Genomic DNA, 17,381 nt, shown 5'->3' with positions numbered 1-17,381 from the left:
ACAAGGCAATATTAAAAAGAAACAAAAACACTCAGGACTACTGTGATGTTTCCATGCATGTATATAATATTGTTCGATCAAATTCAACCCTACTATTATTTTCTGCCCTTACCACTGTCTTAAGACAATGTACTAATTTAATGGGTTTCATTATTCTATTTTCATATGTATGTGTATGAAATACTTTGTACAATCAACATACGCTAATCCAAAACAGAGAAGAAAAATCTGGATTTGTTCTTGAACCTACGTGCACATCCAAGCTCTGTCCGTTCTTTTAATTTCCACATGTTCCCCCTCCCCAACAGACTGCTCCCAAAGGTATCTCAGCTGCTTCTTCTTGGCCCAGGTGAGTTCGCTGTGTGTGAGACTTGCAGACTTGGTCGGGGTAAATGCAGGAAGTCGTGCATGGAGGATGAGACAGTAGCTGGAAATTGCACGTTGAACATTTTCTGTTGTCAACGGAGGATCTGACTTACCGGGCTGTCCCTCTTCTGGCCCAAGAGCTGGGGGTAGACAGATCTCCAAGGAAGAACAAGAGAAGACAAGAGATCTGCTTCCCAGATCACGCGTGGAGTTTCTGGACCAACCCCATTTTATTCTCTGCTTGTGTTTGTTTCTTTGTCTACTTTTGGTTTATGATATCTCTTCAAAAATCAAGACATGAGTAAATACCTAATGATAATTCAGTCAGGGACTGCGGTAAATTTGTATAGCATTTTATAATTTATTCTTTTGTAATACTTTTCTCGTATGTCTCAAGGTTGTCTACGAGGGTAGGTATTGTTATCTCCATTTCTACTGAAAGACATTGAGACCGAGGAGGTTGCTATTTACTTATAACCACAGTGCATAGCCAAAGAATGATGTGCACACTACGGTCATTTTCTCTGTATCTATCTGCACATATCAAGTCTTATAGAATGAAGATAGAGACAGCAGTGGCATCACCTCTATGTTACTGGAGTTAAAAATGTTATGGGGGCTGGGGATATGGCCTAGCAGCAAGAGTGCTTGTCTCATATACAAGAGGCCCTGGGTTCAATTCCCCTGCACCACATACACAGAAAACAGCCAGAAGTGGCACTGTGGTTCAAGTGGCAGAGTACTAGCCTTGAGCAGAAGGAAGCCAGGGACAGTGCTCAGGCCCTGAGTCCAAGCATGAGGACTAGCAAAAAAGTAAATAAATAAAATGTTACAGGACACAGAACATTCCTTTAATCCACTTAATTTCTCTTACAGTAATATATGACCATTTATTGATTCCAGTATTCATAGTAAGTCTAATGAACAACCCCATGCACTCTGTTAGTGTCTGTGACACTGATTTTACATTTCTCCTCTTTCTTTTAAAGAAAATGTCTAAGTAGCAATTTACAATACTTGTCACTGAATGTAAACAAATGATTGTGGTACCTTTGCTATTTGAAGGAATATTGTGTCACTTCTCAAAATAAAGGTAAACATGGTCAGTCAGAGAACTCAAACGGGATCTCTCAGTTTAAACATCATTTATCTTTTATGTGTCCCAATTCGTCTGTTTTGTTTTTTGGGGGAGGGGGTCATGGGCTTGAATTATGGGCCTGGGCACTGTCCCTGAGCTCTTTAGCTCAAGGCTAGTGTTCTACCACTTGAGCCACAGTGCCACTTCTTTTTGTGGTTTTTTTTTTCTTTCTGTTGGTTTCTTGGTGAATAAGAGTCTCACAGACTTTCCTTCCCGGGCTGGCTTTGAACTGTGATCCTCAAATCTCAGCTAGAATGATAGGTGTCAGCCAACAGTGCCCAGCCTAATTCATCTCTTGCTATTTCACTTTGGAAAACAATTGTTTCTCAGGTAGGATTGTATCTTAATCTGTTTTGGGAAGTGAAACAAAAAGCATAAACTACATGGTGAATAAACAACCTATTTTTTAAGCATAGTTTTGTACGCAGGGAACTCAACAGTCAAGGTACCCAAAGATCTGGTGTCCAGTGGAGATTTCACTGTGCATCATGTAGACACAGTCCTGTCTCTTGTGTCCTGACATAGTAGCCTCGGTATTCCACTTTTCTCCAAGTAATTTGCCACACTTCTCGAGTTCAGGATGGCAGTCAATAAAACCACTTTACCAAGTGGTTGAACGGGAGAAAGGACAGACTCAGAATATGTCCCCCGGGGGTTCCATCATCGCCCTGCAGGAGTCAACTCCCACCAGAACTGCCACTTAAAAGCCCATCTCCTCCCTTCTTACGATTCCAGCCATGATTGTCGACAGGGATTCCTCATGGCTCTCGAATTTCATCTTCACTTTTTCATTGGCTGTTTAGATTATTCTTGTGGAACTAATGTGGGAACTCTTCACACTTGGTCCCTGATTCGCCTTTTAAATTGAGTCTATTATCAGAACTATTTATATGTGATCAACTGCTTTTCAAGACATATCTAAAATGTAACTCTCATGCAACCTAGACTATTCCTTTCATCTATGTACCTCAGAGAAGTGTGTACCTGATTTTACGTGTTCATAGCTGTGAAATTACCTGCTTGTGGATGTTTGTCCTGCCCAGGTCTCCACAGAAAGGACAAAGCTGATAGCTGAGGAGCATCATGAAGCTGAGATATCGTCTACTCATTCTAACTATTACACTGCTTGGTTTTTGTTTTTTAATTGTTCTTGTTAAAGATTCTCTTACAGGCGTCTCCTGTGTGTGTCTCAGAGTCATTCAGACGTGAAGGTCATGGTTGTGTTGTGGTACTGTCTTACCTCCTGCCACATCTAGAGTCAGAGGGTTACAGATGGAGCAGTTCCTCCTGTGGATGTTCATCTCATCACACACTGGCCCTTCCTGACTCTCTCCTTCCTCCCTCTTCTCCTTCTAAGTCTTTCCCATCTAATGCCCTCTTCTTTCCTATGAAGCTTTCTCACTCTCTCTCTCTCTCTCACACACACACCCAAACACACACACACACACACACACACACACACACACACACACACACGAGAATATATACTAGTTTCTCATTACTTGAAAATTCAGCTCTTTTGGTTTCAGCAGTGTGTAAAGTCATTCGAGATTCCTTATAAAACCTAAGAGATCTACCCTAAATTCGCTATTTATCCTAAAGATTAAAATTCAGGACACGGGAAAGCCACTTGCACAACCTTGTTCATTGCTGCACTATTCACAATATGGTCAAAGGTATGTAAACAGCCAACAATGCCCTTCAGGGGATGAATGGTTCAAGTAAGCATGGTCTCCGGTGTGGTAGATCACAACTGTAATCCCAGTCATTCGGGAGGCAAAGATCTGAGGATCACAGTTCAGAGCCAGCCCAAGTAGAAAAGTCTGTGAGACTCTTATGTGGAAGTTAGATCCAACTGAAAAATATTTGTGTAAACATATACAAGGTCATATGCACATGGACACCAGCCTATGAACTGAAGTATGGTGTATCCAGGGGAGAAGTCAAATAGCATAACCCTTCTGAACAACTAACTTATATTCTAGCAAAATCAAAACCAGGAAGCTGGTTCTTCAGGTACATGCATGGGGAGGACAAGGAGGGGAGTAAACAAATGAAGAGAAGAAGCAGGGAGAATTCAGCCATGATATCCAATGCACACCCTATGAAAGTAGGAAAATTGAATGGAGGGGTGAGGTTGGGCCGGATAGGGGAGAATGAAGAGAGGGGTAATATCAATCAAGATACAATGTACTCATAAACTGACCCATTGACTTGTAAGCCCTTTGTTCAAGTACTTGAAGGTAATAAAATTCTAATTAAAAAACAACAGCAATGACAACAAAACAAAAAGAATGCAAACAAAATGTTGGAAATGTGTGCTGTGATTGTGATTTGGCTTTGTCATTCCAAGAGGGAAATGAAGGAAACGCTCTTGTGCTGACTTTTAGGAAATGGCTTTCCAGAAGGCTTCTTGGAAAATTCAACATACAGTGCTTATGTCCAACTCACCCACAAAAGTATCTACAGGAGAATGCTATTGCTGGAATCTCCCTGATCATAAGTAAAGAAACCTCCAATTAGATGTTTCAAATATAGAAAAACATTGGCTTATAATGTGATCCATAAAATATCTTAGCTTTGCACCAACTTTGAACACATAATGATTTTCCTTCAGTGATAGAACTGGTCGTGATTCTCTAGAGACAGCTTTCAACAGTAAATCAAGGAGCATCTCCTGTTGCAAAGCACAGGTCTAAGAAATAAATGGGGAAACAATTATGGAGGGCAAATTGCTTGTCTCTATGGAAGAACTGAAAAATGCCAAATGATATAATAACTGAAAAATTGACAAATTTGGTAGAAGTGAAACTTTTGAGTAAAATACAAAATAAACTCAAAGACATTCTTGACAAGACATAGCAGATTCAAACTTCTCAAAACCAAAGACAATGAGAAGTGTTGACAGCAGCAATAGATAAAGAAAATCTTACTTATAGAACACAATTCAAAGACAGAAAATTATTATCAGAAATTATAAAGTGTGAAGCAAATGACTTAAGAATTCCCAACTGCTGAAAGAAAAGAACTGCCAATATTGAACCTTGCATACAGCAAAATATTGCTTCAGAAACCAAAATGAATTTAAGACAGTCTCAAATATAGGAAGTACTAACTTGAAAGAATGGTTCAAAAAATAACTAAAATAATGGAGCCAGTTTTGGGTATCTCACATTTGCAATCCTAGCTACTCAGTAGGCTTGAGGATTGGGGGTGGAAGCCAGTCTGGCCAGTAAAGTTGGTGAGACTCTTATTTCCATTTAATCAGAAAAAATGTTGGAAGTAGAAATGTGACTCAGGGTGTAGAGCTCTAGCTTTGATCAAAAAAGCAGAGAGAGCTAGCTCCATTTGAAATAGCCTAAAAAAAAGTAAAATAGCTGGAAATAAACCAAACAAAGAAAGACAAAGGCCTTAATAGCGAAAACTATAAAAAAAATTTGAAGAAAGAAATCAATGATGACATCAGAAAATAGAAAGAGCTCCTATGTTAATGGATAGTAGCATTAATATTGTGAAAATGGACATGCTGCCAAAATGATCTAGAGATTTAACATGCCCCAAGTCAAAATTCCAATGACAGTCTTTAATGAGATGGAGAAAACAATCCACAAATTCATATAGAATAACAAAATCTCCAATAGCCAAAGCAATTCTGTACAAAAAAAAGCAATGCTTGTAGTATCACAATTCCAGACCTCAAATGCTAACAAAACAGCTTTAGTATTAACACAAAAATAGACCAAAAGACTAATGAACACACACAAAAAATCCAGAAATAAAACCATATCTTAGAGTTATATGAGATTTAATAGGGGACCCAAAGATACATGTACATCTTGGAAAAAAACATAACTTCTTCCAATAATTGGTGTTGGGAAAACTGGGTATCCATATTAAGCAAACTAAATTTGGATCCTTATTCATCATCATGTGCTAATATCAACTCAAAAGGGATTGAATATCTCAATGTCAGACCTGAAACTTTGAAATTATTGCAAGATGTAGTAGGAAAAACATTAAAACTTATGAGTATAGGCAGAAAGTTTTTGAAAAAAAAAATTCCCAGAGGCATAGCAGATAGGAGAGAGGCTTGACAAATGGGATTACCTCACAATAAATTTCTGAGTGGGGTATTAATGATTCACACCTGCAATCCTAGCTACTCAGGTGGGTAAGATCTAAGCATCACAGTTTGAAGCCAGCCCCAGTGAGGAAAGTCCATGAGATTCTTATTTCCAATTAACCGTCAGAAAACTAGAAGTGGAACTGTGGCTCAAAGTGGTAGAGCAATATCCTTGAGTGAAAAAGCTCAGAGACAGTGTTCAGTCCCTGAGTTCAAGACTCATACTGACGAGAAAAAAAGGTTTTGCATAGCAAAGGACAGTTACTAATCCAAAATCCATGTCTCATTCCAAACAAATCTCCAAAAAGGAGCCCATATATCAATATGTAAAACACATCTTATGACCTCATACATCCTAATTTCATTTTATCCAAGTGTATCATGAATCTATGTGTCTATAGACAGCAACATTTTTTTAGCTTGGGAAAATCTAATTTAAGGTAGTTTAAAATACGGAGAGTACACATATTAGAATCAGTGACAATACTACACTGTATGGTAGTTTTGTTGTTAAGGAAAAAGTGCAAACCCTTCTGTACAATCACCTTGACAATAAAATTAAATTTTTAAAAAGTACATGAAGGCAGATGAATACAGCCAGACATTCAGAAAGACTTATCTTTAAAAGACGTAGACCTAGGAAGAATTGGCATTAGGCCTGGGAAAAAATGGACATTATTCCAATCATTCAAAGAAATTCACAAGTTCAACAATATCCTAGAAAAAGAAAAAAACTGTGAAATTAACATGTGCTCTGTATTTGAAAAGCTAGGTGGCTGAGACTGACAGAAGAGTAAATGCAGCAAAGGCATCCAAACAGCCATATGACTTCCTAAATGATGTACCTGATGGTCCAACAAGCTGCTGAGTCACATCATTATGTATTCTCCATGATAAACACAACCAGAGCTGAAGAATCTCAGAAAGCACATGATGAATGTGCATTCATATTGAGAGAGCAACTTTTTGAAGAGAGTCCCAGAAGCACAATAGGTAGGAGAGAGACTTGAAAAAATGGGGCTACATCAAAATAAAAGTTTCTGCACAGCAAAGGACATAGTTACTAAACTATAAAGAGAGCCAACAGACCATGAGAAGATCATTATCAGGAATATATCTGACAAAGGTGTAATCCCCAAAATACACAAGGAGCTCAAGAAATTAACTCCTCCCAAAGCTAATAAACTAATCACTAAATGAGCATTGGAATTAAGGGGAGACTACTCAGTAGAAGAGGTAAGAATGGCATAGAAACATATGAGGAAATGTTCAATAACCCAGGACATAAAGGAAATGCAAATCAAAAAACTCTGAGATTCCATCATGCTCCAGATAAATTGGCCTGTGACATGAATTCAAACAACAAATGTTGGTGGGGATGTAGGGGAAAGGAGCCCTATTGCACTGTTCAAGGGAATATAAACTAATACAACGACTCTGGACAGCAGTCTGGAGATTCCTCACAATACTAAGTATACATCTACCCTTCAACCCAGCCATACCACTTCTGTGCATCTGCCCAGAACATCACAAGCCAGGATGCTGTATAGACATTTGCACATCCACGTTCATTGCTGTACTATTTACAATAGCCAAGTACAGGAAACATCTCAGTTGCCCTGCAATTGATGATTGTATAAAAAAACGTGCAGTACTTCCATACAATAGAATTTTACACAGCCATTAGAAAGAATAGAATCACTTGCAGGGAAGTGGATGGACCTATAATAACTCATGTAAAGTGAGGTAAGCCATCACACATTGTGTTGAAAATGAACTATCCAACTTGAGGGCTGGGATGGGAGTGAACACCTTCAAGAGAGAAGGAAGGGGTAACATTGTCCAATAAGAAATGTACTCATTACCGGACTTATAAAACCTTAACTCCTCTGTACATCCCCTTTATGCCAATAAAAACAGCAACAAATAGCTCAGGGACAGGGCCGAGGCCCTAAGTTCAAGCCGCAGGACTGGAGAGGGTGTGTGTGTGTGGAGAGAATAAATACAAAGAACCTTGTAACATTAGGGGGGGAAAGAAATGTGGTGGATAGAAAGATAAACATAAGTATTCTTTTGTTTGAGTTTTCTAAACTATATTTCTGTAAGCCTGATAGCCGCCCTCTCCCATAGTTTAGCATGCCCCTTCCCTAGGCAACACTAGGCCCATTTAGTGAGGGCAGTAGATAATCAGCCTCCACCCCTTTATATTGAGATGGCACTCCTTTAGGGCAATTATGGCCACAAAAGGCAACAAGATCCCCTTAGCGTGACCTTCAGGCCTGGGCAGCTGCAGGTCCCCTTTTCTACCATTTGGACAGCAGCCATAAATCCCAGGCCGACATGATGAAGCTCCTTGTCTGCACGTCCCCGCCTTCAAGACCTCCTAGGTTATATATGTCACCCCAGACAATAGGCCGCAATAGGATTGCAATTCAAAGCCATCCCCGGAAGGAAAGTGAGACCTTGGCTCCAAGTATCCACTCCAAAGCTGGAAATGGTTAAAGCTGTTGAAGTGCTAATGTTGTACAGGAAGAAAATGGAGAAGCCACGTTTTCTGTTTTTGTTTGTTTGTTTTCGGTCAGTCGTGGGGCTTGAACAATGGGCTTGGATGCTGTCCTAGAGCGCTTCAACTCAAGGCTAGCCTTCTACTACTTTGCAACACAGCTCCACTTCTGGGTTTTCTCGTGGTGAATTGGAGATAAGACTCTCAGATCTTCCTGACTGTTCTGGCTTTGAACCGTGATCCTCAGATCTCAGCCTCCTGAGTAGCTATGATGGCCAAAGAGGCAAGAAAGAACAAAAACAATACCAACAAACCAATTCAGCTCCAATGGGGAGCTGAAGTGGGACGCCATGGTGACCGAGGAAGAGCCAGGAGACAGAACACGAACATGGAGACACACGGCAGTGCTTTGAGAAGATATTTTGAAGATATTCTCCATAAGCTAATATGAAATGTTACACATACATTTAGTAAATATATTGAGAAACATGCACATGCATTTAGAAGTACATAAATGTTATATTCATATTGTAAAACATACTGTGTATTACATATACTATAAAATGTAAAATAAAAGGACAGAGGGACTTCAAATAAATTTTATCTAAAATTGATCTTATATACTGTTGTTGCCGCTAGAAAGTAACAATATATTATTATGTTTGTCTATTTGTGTGTACATATCCTTGCACACATTTAAGTATATATATATATATATATATACATATATTTTACATATGTAAACTACAATTCATAATGAAATCACTAAAATTATATGTTGAGGTATATGATAGATGAAACAAATTTGGAAGAGAGCTTATTTCTTCTACTTATTGAATGCCTTGTTATGTACTCAAGGCTGGCTACTAATGCAAGGTCCTCCTAACTTAGCTTCCTGATTGCTATGGTTACAATATTGTGCAATCACTCTGGCTTAAAAACTTAAAGATTAAAGAAGAGGTAAATGTGATTGAAAATAGGCCATTCAACAAAATTGTAAAACTAAAAGCTGGTTCTCTGTGAAAATAAATAAAATTGACAGACCCCTTGCAAGACTTACAAAAAAAAAAAAGAAGAAGAAGAGAAAAGACTCATATCCATAAGCTCAGATACTCCACCAGAAAAATTACAACAAATACACACGATATTCAAACAATCATAAGGAACTATTTCCAGAACCTCTACTCACTAAAGAACAATACTTTTTTACAGAAATGGATCAATTCTTAGAGAAGTATAAACTGCCCAAACTGAATCAAGATGAAATACATCAACTAAATAAACCAATAACTTACAACGAGATACAGGAGGTAATCAAGAGCCTCCCAACAAAGAAAAGCCCAGTCCTGGATGGATTCACGAATGACTTCTATAAAACCTTTATTGAGGAACTAATACCAATACTCCTCAAACTCTTCCACAAAATAGAAACAGAGGGAGAAATCCCAAACTCATTTTGTGAGGCTAATATTATACTCATCCCCAAACCAGGCAATGACCCAACAACAAAAGAGAACTACAGACCAATATCACAAATGAACACAGACACAAAGCTGCTCAACAAAATATTAGCTAACAGGATCCAGAAACTGATCAAGAATATTATACATCATGATCAAGTAGGCTTCATCCCACAGACACAAGGATGTTTCAACATCTGTAAATCAATAAATGTAATTCAGCACATAAACAGACCCAAGACCAAGAATCACATAGTCATCTCAGTCGATGCCCAAAAAGCCTTTGACAAAATACAACATCCATACATGTTAAAAGCCCTAGAGAGAACAGGAATAGATGGAACATTCTTTAAAACAATAAAAGCCATATACAACAGACCAGCTGCTAATATCATATTAAATGGGGCGAAACTAAAACCATTCCGCCTAAACCCAGGAACAAGACAAGGATGCCCACTCTCCCCACTTCTTTTCAACATAGTGCTGGAACCCCTAGGCATAGAAATAAGGCAAGAGGAGGACATCAAAGGAACCCACATTGGCAAAGAAGAAATCAAAATATCCCTATTCGCAGATGACATAATCTTATATCTGAAGAATCCAAAATACTCAGTCCCCAAACTCCTGCACCTAATAAACCAATTTGGCAAAGTAGCAGGATACAAAATCAACCCACAAAAGTCAGCAGCTTTTCTGTATACCAGCAATGTACAAGCAGAAAAGGTACGTATGGAAACAATACCATTTACGATAGCTAAAAAAAGAATAAATTACCTAGGGATCAACCTAACTAAAGAGGTGAATGACCTATTCAATGAGAACTATAAAAAATGTTAAAAAAAGAAATCAAAGAGGACACAAGGAGATGGAAAGACCTCCCACGCTCATGGGTAGGCAGACTGAATATAGTGAAAATCGCCATATTGCCCAAATTGTTATACAAATTCAGTGCGATCCCCATCAAGATCCCAGGTACATTCTTCACTGAAATACAGAAAGCAACCCATAAATTGAGATGGAACAGCAAAAGACCTAGAATAGCCAAAGCAATTCTAGGCAAAAAAAAGCAGTGCAGGAGGTATCACAATACCAGATTTCAAGCTCTATTATAGAGCCATTATAACAAAAACAGCCTGGTATTGGTATAAAAACAGACCTGAAGACTAATGAAGAATAGAATAGAAGACCCAGAAATAAAGCCGCATTCTTACAGTCAGCTGATATTCGACAAAGGAGCTAAATACATACAATGGAAAAAACATAGCCTCTTCAACTTCTGGTGCTGGGAAAACTGGGCAGCCATATGTAGGAAATTCAAAGTATACCCTAGCATATCACCATGTACCAAGATCAACTCAAAATGGACCAAGAACCTCAATATCAGACCTGAATCTTTGAAACTACTGAAAGACAGAGTAGTAAAGACACTGGAACTTATAGGCACTGGAAGGAACTTCCTGAATATAGTCCTAGGGGCACAACAGATAGGGGAGAGTCTCAACAAATGGGACTACTACAAAATAAAAAGTTTCTTCACAGCTAAAGACATAGCCACCAAACTAGAAAGACAGCCAACCATATGGGAAATGATCTTCACCAGCACAGCAACAGACAAAGGCCTAATATCCGTCATCTACAGAGAACTAAAAAAACTAACCCCATCCAAGCCCAGTAAACCAATTATTAAGTGGGCAAAGGAGCTAAAGAGAGACTTCACAGGAGAAGAGATTAAAAATGGCAAAGAAACATATGAGGAAATATTCAACATCCCTGAAATATTCAACATCCCTGGCAGTAAAGGAAATGCAAATAAAAACAACCCTGAGATACCACCTCACTCCAGTTAGAATGGCCTTTACTCTGAAGTCAGGCAACAACAAATGCTGAAGGGGATGCAGGGAAAGAGGAATCCTTCTCCACTGTGGGTGGGAATGCAAATTAATACCACCACTTTGGAGAACAGTGTGGAGGTTCCTCAAAAAACTCAACATAGACCTACCCTATGACACAGCCATACCACTCCTAGGCATCTATCCTGAACAACAGGTCTCAGGATATCAAAAAGGAATCTGCACATCCATGTTTATCACTGCACAGTTCACAATATCCAAACTATGGAAACAACCCAGATGCCTCTCTACAGATGAGTGGATCCAAAAATGTGATACCTGTACCAATGGAATAGTACATAGTGATTAGAAATAATTAAATATTGGTATTTTCAGGGATATGGTCAGAACATGAACAAATAATGTTGAGCGAGACAACCCTAAAACACAGAAAACAAAAGGGCATGATCTCCTTGATATATGACTGTTAGGGTGTGGGGGGGGAGCACTAGAGACCAGGTCTGTGATACCAAAAACTTCTTGTCAAATGGTATTTCCCACAAGTGTGGGTCAGCGACCTTACATTATGTAATGAAAACCAAACAACTACTAAAGATAAAAAGGTCTACAATAGACCTCTCAGTGGATCACAATAGCTCAAAAGCTATATATGTATGATCACATAAGACAAGGATAAGCAAACTCTACAGTTGACGTTATATTTAAGTTTCTAGGTGAATTTCCTTTGGCATATGCCATGTGGCTACTGTATATGTTTTGGTACATTGGGTAATATATATATATATATATATATATATATATATATATATATATATATATATATATATATAACGAGGGTGTAAGATATCACAAGAAATGTACTCACTGCCCTATTATGTAACTGTACCCCTTTTGCACAACTCCTTGTCAACGAAATTTAATTAATAATTTTTTTAAAAAGCTTAAACAAATGTTCAGGAAATTCGCTAATTGCAAAACAAGAAAAAAGAAAAATGAAGAAAGAATAAAAATAGTGTGGCATGCATATATTTGTGCTCAGATTAAATGGTTTGTGTTCTACAATTAATATAAAAGATTACATAATAAATTTTAAAATATGACTTACATGTATATTATCTATAAGCAAGCTCAAATATAGTTATGCTACTCTCTTAAAAGAAATAATTATATAAATATAAATCATTTTCATGAAGGAAATTAGTAACTTCCTTAGGTCAACTAACTTTGGAGCAAAGAAAATTATACTCAAAGAGAGAAGTTACACACTAATAAATTTAATTTCCCTTCAGTTTTTCCAGGCAGAAAACTAGGAAGAGTATATGTAGGACATGACATAAACCATTAAGGTCTAGTTGAATTTACAGACCTTTGACTAACAAAAATCAGATTACATGTTATTTGCAAGTTTCTATGAAAAATATGTCATGAGAAACAAAACTCAATAAATAGAAAATAAATAACATCATTAAGAGTATGTTCCTGACCATAATGAAATTTTTAAAACAGAAAAAAATCTCATAACACTTAGAAACAATAGAATTTGAATAAACTGTGAAGTAAATGTTCTCAAAATTCATCATTTCAAAAGCCCAACTGAACTGAAATGAAAATATGAAACTCTCAAGATGCAAGTGTTCTGTGAGCTAGTAACTTCCTTAGTCGTCTTTATTAAATAATTTAGTTTTAGTTGTTGAACTCATAAACAGGTTTCTTTGTGGTGTTTCCATCATATTTGATCAAATTTTTCTCCTGTATTATACTATTAGCCTCCTTCCACCTTTTCTTTGCTCTTTTTCAAACATGATTTAGTGTTTCATTGTTATACTTTTACACACACACAGGGTCATATACTGTCGTCGTGCTCACTCAGTGCCTTCTCTTTACACACGTTTCCCTTCCATAGATAGTACCCTAGCAGACAGTTCTCCTTTCATGCCCCTTCCCATTATTACTATTATTATGGCTATCAGTATTATTTCATGTCTAGATTATACATATGAATGAAAGAATGTGGTATTTGCTCTTTTGAGCTTATTTTGTTCGAAGTGATATTCATCCTTTCTACCCATTTTCGGTAAACAGCATTCAACGTTATTGAATTCTTCTTTAGGACTGAAACATACTTTGTAGTGTATATATAGGTAACAGATTTTCCTCATTCACTCACTAGTTGTAGGACACCTAGGCTGATTCCATAGATGAGCTATTATAATTAGTACTGAAATAAACATGGATGTCTGGGTGTTCCTATTCTATGGTATGTAGATCCACACTCCTTTGAATTTTTAGTTTTATGTTTGTTTTTTTTAAGTTGAGTTTTTTTAGAAACATCCTTACTGACTTTCAAAAGTTGCAGAACTTATTTTTGATGAATAGCAGTACACGAGTGTCCCTTTTTTGTAATGTTATACATTGTGGGGCTTGAACTCAGGGCCTGGGTGTTGTCCCTGAGCTCTTTGGCTCAAGGCCAGTGCTCTACTACAAGTACAGTTCGGAGTGATGCTTTTGCTCTGCATCTTCAGTAGAATGTGTCATTTGTTTTCTTGATGATTGCTTTCCTAACTGAGGTGAGATACAGCATCACTGTTGTTTGATCTGCATTTCCTTTAGGATTAGTTTGTTGAATAGCCTTGCCTTTCTCCATCATTGAAGAGGTTGTTTTTGACACTTTTGTCAAAACACAGATAGTTGTACCTTTATTTATTTCTAGAAGGTTTACCCTATTCTGTTGGTATATGAAACTGTATGCTGGAACCATTCTAATTTTTAACCGTGGCTCTGTAATATAATTTGAAGGTTGCTATTATAATAATGCCACCATGGCACTTCTTCTTCAAAATTGTTTTAGTTAGTTGGGTTTTTTAGAGTTTCCATATAAGTTTTGTTGTTGTTTTTTATTTTGTCCATTATGAGGCTTGAACTCTGGGCACTGTCCCTGAGCTCTTTTGTTCAAGGCGAATGCTCTACCACTTTGAGCACAGGATTATTGCGAGTTTTCCCCTGGTTAATTGGAGATAATAGCCCCGTGGGGACTTTTCTGCCTGGTCTGGCTTTGAATTGCAATCCTCAGATCTCAGCTTCCTGAGTTTCCATGATTACAGACATGAGCCACTGACACCCAGATAGTTTTCATATAAATTTTATGATTGCTTTTTCAATTCCTGTGAAGAATGATGTAGGAATTTGGGGGAAATTTCATTAAATGTGTAGATCAATATCAGTATTATGGTTGTTTTCACAATAGTATCTCTGAAGATCCATGTATATGGGAGGTCTTTGACTTTTCTAGTGTCTTCAATATTAATTTTTAGTAGTTGATACTTTTGCTGTAAGGTCTTTCACCTCCTTACTATGACTTTTTTAAATATGGTATGAATGGACTGGGATTTTTTGTTTGTTTATTTCTTTCTTGACCTGTTGATTACTGTCTTATAAAAAGACTCTTTGTACTACAGTAGTTTTAAAATCTGATGATTAATTAACAATGTGTAAGCTTCAACGGAATTTAGTTAGTTCTTAACAAATGCCTACAAATCAAGATGATTATCCGGAATCAGGGAGTCCGGCTCATTATTAATATTTATTTCCTTGGGACATATAGACAAAAGGAAACAGGCTCAATACCAATCTAGACAAAAATTAGCAAGTCCTTATCTCAAAGAACAAGATGGTTGTGGTGATACATGCAATGAATATGGTTGTGCTGGTAGCTTTAGTGTGGTCTTGTTTGTGACCCCTTGGGTAAATGCCCAGGAGTGGAGGTGCTGGGTTATAGGGGAGCCTGAGGTTTAGCCTTTTGAGAAACCTCCATACTGCTTTCCAGAGTGATTGAAGAATTTTACATTCCCACCAACAGTGTAGTAGGATTCCCGTTTGGCCACATCCCCACTAGCATCTTTTCTTTTTAATTTTCCTTATAATGGCCATTCTTTCTGGGGTCAAGTGAAACCTCAATGTTGTTTTGATTTGCATTTCTTTTATGGTCAGTGATGTTGAGCACTTCTTCAGGTGCCTCTTGGCCATTCTCATTTCCTCTTCAGAGAAGTTTCTCTTTAAGTCTTTAGGAGGCAATTGGCCCTTTGAGGATTTCTTTCGGGGAATTTAATTTTTGAGTTCTAAGTATGTTTTAGATATGAGGCCCTTGTCTGTTGTATGGCCAGTGAAAATCTTCTCCCAATCTGAAGGCTTTCTATTGATCTAGCAAGCTATGTCCTTTGCCATACAAAAGCTCTTTAGTTTCATGCAATCCCATCTGGCCAAACTTTCTTTGATTTGCTGTGTTTCTGGGCCTTTATTAAGAAAGTTTAGACCTGTGCCAAGGAGCCCTAGTGTTTTCCCTATTCCTTCCTGTAATGCTTTCAGGGTATCTGCTTTTACCTCAAGATCTTTGATCCCTTTGGAATTGATACACACACACACACACACACACACACACACACACACACACACACACAGAGCGTTTTTTTGTTTTCTTTTGTTTTGAGGCAAGGTCACAATACATAGCCAAGTTTGACTTTAAATTGCCTCATGCTAGCCTCCCAAGGGGTGATTCAGGAATTCATGCCACCGTGATGGAATTTCACATGTATCCTTAATTGCTCCATTACTATTTTCAATTTTGTGTGTACACATATTTAAATGTGTATATAATGTCTTTTTTATATTTACTTTTTGCTAGTTCTGGGTTTGAACCTAGGACCAGGGCACTGACACTAAGATGTTCGCTCAAGCTAGCATTCTATTACTTTAGCCACAGGTACATTTTACAACTTTTCGGTGGTAAATTAGAGACAAGAGCTTTATGGAGGGCTCAGAATATGGCCTAGTGGCAAGAGTGCTTGCCTGGTATATATGAAGCCTTGGGTTCAATTCCCCAGCACCACATATATAGAAAAGGCCAGAAGAGGCACTGTGTCTCAAGTGACAGAATGCTAGCCTTGAGCAAAAAGAAGCCAGGGACAGGGCTCAGGCCATGAGTCCAAGGCCTAGGACTGGCAAAAAAAAAAAAAAAAAGAAAAAGAAAAAGAAAAGAAAAAAAAAGAGTTTTATGGACTTTCCTAACCAGGCTGGCTTCAAATCACAATGTTCACACCATATCCTACTAAGTAGTAAAGATTATAATCCATTTACCACTAGCTGCTATTTTGGGGTGTATGAGTCTTTAGTTCTTTTATGTAGATTATTGTAAGGTATTTTTGGACATATTCTTAAAATAATAAAACAATCTTAGACCAACAACTACATTTCTATACTATTCATGCATTTTTCCTGCGTCCTTCCACACTGTTCTCACTCTCTGTGATATTATTGTCATGTATATTACATCTTATTATCTCACCAACATAAAGCATGTTTTACAATCATTTTCATGCATTTGTCCTTTCAATTAATTAGGAAAATAAAAGTATAATATATTTGTATTATCATATATATTTATGTAGTTATCTTTAATGGTGTTCTTATTGCAATGTATGGATCGACCACTTACTATCTTTTCATTTTTTCTGAAGGAATCCTTCTTGTAATTTATTAATAACTGTTCTCCACTTACTTGTCTAATGAAGTAATGGATTGATTTCTCACTAGTATTTTTATCAGTTTTTCTTTTGTGCCAATCCTGAGCCTTGAAATCAGGGACCAGGCACTGTCTCTATGCTTTTTGTTTTTCAAGACTAGTTCTCTTCTACTTAAGCTACAGCCCTACTTCTGGCTTTTGGGTGTTTAACTAGAGATGAGTCTTGAGGACTTCCTGTTAGTGCTGGATTTGAACTGGGATCCTCATATCTCAGCCTCATGAGTAGCTAGGATTACAGATGTGAGCCAGAGGTAACCAACTCTTACTAGTTTTTAAAGGAATGTAAGTTGGGCATCTTATTCAGGAAGTTAAAACCTTCAATATTGAGGTTGAAAGCCAGCCCAGCAAAGAAGTCCACCAATCTCA

This window comes from Perognathus longimembris, chromosome 18 (assembly GCF_023159225.1).
Source record: "Perognathus longimembris pacificus isolate PPM17 chromosome 18, ASM2315922v1, whole genome shotgun sequence".
Taxonomy (NCBI): Eukaryota; Metazoa; Chordata; class Mammalia; order Rodentia; family Heteromyidae; genus Perognathus; species Perognathus longimembris.
This window is presented reverse-complemented; position numbering follows the sequence as displayed.